This window comes from Musa acuminata, chromosome BXJ1-8 (genome assembly GCF_036884655.1).
Source record: "Musa acuminata AAA Group cultivar baxijiao chromosome BXJ1-8, Cavendish_Baxijiao_AAA, whole genome shotgun sequence".
In the NCBI taxonomy this organism is placed as follows: Eukaryota; Viridiplantae; Streptophyta; class Magnoliopsida; order Zingiberales; family Musaceae; genus Musa; species Musa acuminata.
Genome location: NC_088334.1, coordinates 10,369,880 through 10,375,879, shown reverse-complemented (window position 1 = coordinate 10,375,879; position 6,000 = coordinate 10,369,880).

Sequence of the window (6,000 nt, the reverse complement as noted above, 5' to 3'; positions counted from 1 at the left end):
CTAATGCAATAAAAGCTCCACTAGGCAGATGTAGGGCGACCTCGCCAACAGCTAATACAGCAACTTTTGCTCCATTACCCATCTTGAGGTCCATCTCGCCTCTCTCTAGTCTCCTAGGCCTTGCCAGAACCTGCAACGAATTACATATATGATAAGCACTACCGGTATCTAATACCCATGTGTTATCATAAGAGTCTGACAAATGGAGACCGATCATGAATGTACCTGAAGCTTCATCAAGCTTTTGTTTCGCCCTTTCTGCAAGGTACTCTTTGCAGTTTCTCTTCCAGTGCCCATCTTTACCACAGTGGAAGCACTGGCCTTTGTCCTTTGTTGGGTCTTTCTTAGCAACCTTTGCTTTACCTTGTTTGCCCTTGCCCTTTCCCTTCTTAAGGGACCTTTCTGCTTTCCTTTTCTTTCTGGTCTCACCAGTGTAGAGAACTGGCTTCTCTTTCTTAATAGTACTCTCTGCCTCCCTCAACATATTGAGGAGCTCTGGGAGAGTCACCTCAAGCTTGTTCATATTAAAATTCATTATGAACTGTGAAAAGGAATCTGGTAGGGACTGAAGCACAATGTCCACACACAAGTTATCCTCTAGGACCATTCTTAGACCTGTGAGTTTCTCTATCCACTCAATCATCTTTAGGACATGGTTCTGAACCGGTGTCCCCTCAGTCATCCTAGCGCGGAAAAGGCTCTTGGATATCTCATATCGTTGAGTCCTTCCCTGTTCCTCAAACAATTCACGGACATGTAGGAGAATGGATCTGGCATCCATCTTTTCATGTTGTCTCTGTAACTCTGGAGTCATAGAGCCCAACATATAGCACTGAGCAAGAGTGGAGTCATCAATGTACTTCACGTAGCGAGCGATCTCATCCTCGCTTGCCCCTTCTTCGGGCGTAGGCATCACTGTATCAAGGACGTACACGATTTTCTCCGCTGTGAGAACAATTCTCAAGTTACGGAGCCAATCCGTATAATTTGGACCAGTGAGGCGGTTGACATCAAGTATGCCACGTAAGGGATTTGAAAGCGACATTTTCTGAAAATAAAGGTGTAGCAAAAATGAATAACATGCAGATTTTGCAAGAAATAAACTATCAAGATATGGACTTCTATCTTAATATGCTCCCACTATTTTACTAACGAGTCACGCGACACCCTCAGCACGTGAAACGGAAGTCTCCGGCAGACTTCTAGTGGGGATCAGGATCCAATCAGCGTCTTAGTGTAACCTCGAGGGACTCGACCAATCACACTAAGCCTAAAAGGTAGACAACTCTTGCCGATCACAACTCCTTGTGATTCCCGTCCTGTTCGGCCTCCGAATCACCATGGCCTCGAGGGACTCGACCAACCATGATGCTCGGTTAAGTCAACACCTTCGTTACAAGATGAGTCTGATTTGATGATATACCCTCGAGGGACTCGACCAAGCATATCATGCCCTCAGGTCACCGGTGACATCTCTATGTCGTAAGCAAGATAGCGAATCGCGATATAGGTGAGTCTCGAGGGACTCGACCAACTCAACCTACACCGGGATTCGGTTCCTACTCATAACGATGGAAGGCCACGTGGGTCAATCTAATTGCCTCACGTTTACCGACTTAATATTATCGAGAGATGTTTCTATGATTTGGTCTCCTAATATGACATGTCACACATATATATATTTAATATATATCTACATCGCATGCAAATATATATACATATCTAGTATGTGTATAAGCAATCACACCAGATGATCATGGACCACAACCTAATATGATTAGGCCCGAGCCAGTAGGCCTAATCACTCACATCAAGATCTATGTGTGCAACGGTGCATCTCCATGCCTTGTGATCGTCCATCTCGTCCTCGTCGGTTCCGTCGACATCTTGATGCATCTCCATGCATCACGATCGTCCGTCTCGTGGGTCCCGCTATGGCTTCCATGCTCCCGCTGCGCCTCCTCATGTGATTACAACTTAATCATAGGCACGCAGGCCCGACAATAAACGAGAAATATAATGGAGGTTCGCAGACCTCAATAATAATAATCACAAGTACACACATCACACGGTCCATGATCATCCGTCCACTCATCATACATCACATGTATAAATAATCATCATCATGTAGGACTACTAGATAATAATAAAAATAATAATCAACTAAACCTTTTAATTAATTAATATTTTCTGAAATCAGGGATATATAGGGAATTTCTCAATTCCTAAGGGTATTTTCGTAATTTGGACAAAAGACAGAAACTGGAATTTCTCAAATTCCGAGGGGCAAAACTGTCTTTTGCGCAGAAAACCCTAATACCCTTTCCCCTTTTCGCTGCTGCGCCGCCGCCGCCGCCACCCTGCTGGCGGCGGCCTGTGCGGCGAGGGCGAGGGCACTGCCCTCGCCTGCAGGTGGCACGCCCGCTGGGGTCGCTGCCGCTGCAGGTGGGCGCCCCCGCGGGCGCCGCCGCCTTCGCGGGCGGTTCTGCCCGCGAGTCAGCGCCCGCAGGTGGTGCTGTCTCGCTGGCGGCCGCCCCTACGGGGTTTTTGCCCGTGGGAGCAGCGGCCACAGGCGCCGCTGCCCTGCGGTGCCTCAGCCCGCGCTGCTGCCCCGCGGCGCCTCTGCCCGCGGGCTCAGTGGCCGCAGGCGCTTCTACCGAGCGGGCTCCCAGCCCCGCCGGCCGCAAGCCTGCTGCAAGCAGACCGCCGGCTGGCTGCTGCAGGCACAGTGCTTGCGCATGCGCCGGCGCTGTGCTGCCTGGCTGCGGCTGCGGCTGGCTGCAGGCATGCAGATCGAGGGCAGCAACTGTTGCTGCCCTTCCTTGCTTTTGCGTCAACGATTTTGACGTCAATATTCTTCCTAAACACAACACACGCAGTTCAAAAACCAATCATTCGCACGAACAACCTGGCTCTGATACCACTGTTGGGAAATCATAGGGGGGGGGCGACATCATATGCGCAGCGGAAGAACAAGAAAACAAAAATCCCCGATTCCCAAAAAGATGTTCATCGTCGTGCGAAGATTGGTGCGCAAAATCCGCAAAAACACAAAACTGCGTATAGAGATTGTGTTACCTAGGGAGATCGTATATCCCTGTTTCCTTGCAGATCCTTAGGAGAGGGTGAAGGAGGTCAAGCGTCCTCCTCTCTAGCGGTGATCCACACAGCAGGGTTGCGACGACGCTCCTCAAAACTCCAGGCCTACTCTGAGGTGGAGAGGGAGAGGAGAATAGGAAGGGCAAGCAAAGACTCTAGCCTATGAGGCTGTGAATCCCTCCTATTTATAGAGATCCCGTGTCAAAACCCTAATGGGTCCTTTCCCTAGTGGGTATTGGATCTGCATCCAATAAGACAAGGGCTCCGTCGGATATCTCATATCCGAACCTCTACTCATCGCAATGCCTACCATATGTGTGTGACCCTCTAGGCCCAATATCGAGCTGGCCGTGAGTCATACCTGTCAGAACTCCTTCTAACTCAGTGAATTATTATCTCTGTAATAATTCACTCGACTCATCGACTACGGAAGTACTAGGCCACTACGCCGTAGTCCCCAGACGATACAGGGGAATCCAATCCATTGGACCTGTCTGTCCTTAGTTACCATGTACCTATAGTCCCTCATCCATCTAATATCCCAGAGACCGTATATTGAGCATGGTGCTGTCAGACCCATACGGTTTCTACTCGAGTCTCGCTCTAATCGGATTCTCCCGGAGAACTCTTTCTCTCTCAACCCGAATGACCCTGGCCAGGGATTTGTCTGAGCAAGAACACATGGGATATTCCTCTCATGATACCGAGAGTGGATGATCCTCTATCGACACTCAATAGCCCTCGTAAGGTCGACTACCACTCCCAATGACCAGCTGTACTAGATCTGGGAACAGCCAAACCTATAAGTCTGGTATCAAAGAGTGGAGCACTCATACAGGACATTCTTGGTGTCTCAAGTCTAAGAACCAGATACACCACTAGGACTACGGAATTGTTGTCTGACAATAAGGCATCATCAACCATCCAGCATTCCGTAAGCGGATCAATCAGTGAACTCATTCTCCAATGAGCACCTGTACTATATCCCTAGTGTCCCTACACGAGCAGCTATGAGACCAGCTGCATCCATCATATGGACGGGTATACAGCACACCAGTCTATCCGGTTATCACAATGTCCCTCTCGAGTAACCTATGACCGGGATTATTTAGGATATGTGTTTAAAGGTGAATCGATCTCATTATCGTGATCTCATCACGATCCGATTCCCATTGCACAAATCCAAGGACATCACAATATATATGCATTTATGCAATAGTTATAAAGTGATATACGCCAAAATATAATAAGCAAAAAGATTCTGTATCAAGTCACACGTGCCATCACTCACGTGATTGGCTTGCTGGGCACTTATGACTAGCAGTATCGTCTGGGGACTACGGCGTAGTGGCCTAGTACGTCCGTAGTCGATGAGTCGAGTGAATTATTACAGAGATAATAATTCACTGAGTTAGAATGAGTTCTGATAGGTATGACTCACGGCCAGCTCGATATTGGGCCTAGAGGGTCATACACATATGGTAGGCATTGCGATGAGTAGAGGTTCGGATATGAGATATCCGACGGAGCCCTTGTCTTATTGGATGCAGATCCAATACCCACTAGGGAAGGACCCATTAGGGTTTGACACGGGATCTCTATAAATAGGAGGGATTCACAGCCTCATAGGCTAGAGTCTTTGCTTGCCTTTCCTATTCTCCTCTCTCTCTCCACCTCAGAGTAGGCCTGGAGTTTTGAGGAGCGTCGTCGTAACCCTACTATGCGGATCACCGCTAGAGAGGAGGACGCTTGACCTCCTTCACCCTCTCCTAAGGATCTGCAAGGAAACAGGGATATACGATCTCCCTAGGTAACACAATCTCTATACGCAGTTTTGTGTTTTGCGGATTTTTTGCGCACCAATCTTCGCACGACGACGAACATCTTTTTGGGAGTCGGGGATTTTTGTTTTCTTGTTCTTCCGCTGCGCATATGATGTCGCCCCCCAATGATTTCCCAACAGTGGTATCAGAGCCAGGTTGTTCGTGCGAATGATTGGTTTTGAATTGTGTGTGTTGTGTTTAGGAAGAATATTGACGTCAAAATCGTTGACGCAAAAGCGAGAAAGGGTAGCAACAGTTGCTGCCCTCGATCTGCATGCGTGAAGCGCAGCCGAAGGCGGGCAGCACAGGGGCTGCGTCTGGAGCAGCCGGCCGGCGGGGCTGGCAGCCCACGGGCAGAGGCGCCTTCCGCCGCAGGGCAGCGGCGCCTTCCGCCGCAAGGAAGCGGCGCCTGCCGCCGCAGGGCAGCGGCGCCTGCCGCCGCTGCTCCCGCGGGCGAAACCCCCCCCCACAGGGGCGGCCGCCCGGCGGGACAGTACCGCCTGTGGAGGCAGCGGCGCCCAAAGGGGGCGCCCACCCGCAGCGGCATCGCCGCCAGCGGGCGTGCCGCCTGCAGGCGAGGGCAGTGCCCTCGCCCCGCCGCACAGGCTGCCGCCGGCAGGGTGGCGGCGGCGGCATAACGAAAGGGGGAAAGGGCACTAGGGTTTTTCGGGCAAAAGATAGTTTTGCCCCTCGGAATTTGAGAAATTCCAGTTTCTGTCTTTTATCTAAATTACAAAAATACCCCTATAAATTCAGAAATTTCCTACATGTCCCTGATTTCAGAAAATATTAATTAATTAAATGGTTTAGTTGATTATTATTTTTATTATTATCTAGTAGTCCTACATGATGATGATTAATTATACATGTGATGTATGATGTGTGGACGGATGATCATGGACCGTGTGATGTGTGTACTTATGATTTTTATTATTGAAGTCTGCGAATCTCCATTATATTTCTCGTTTATTGTCAGGCCTGCGTGCCTATGATTAAGTTGTAATCACATGATGAGGCACAGCGGGAGCGTGGATGCGATAGCGGGACCCACGAGACGGACGATCGTGTTGCATGGAGA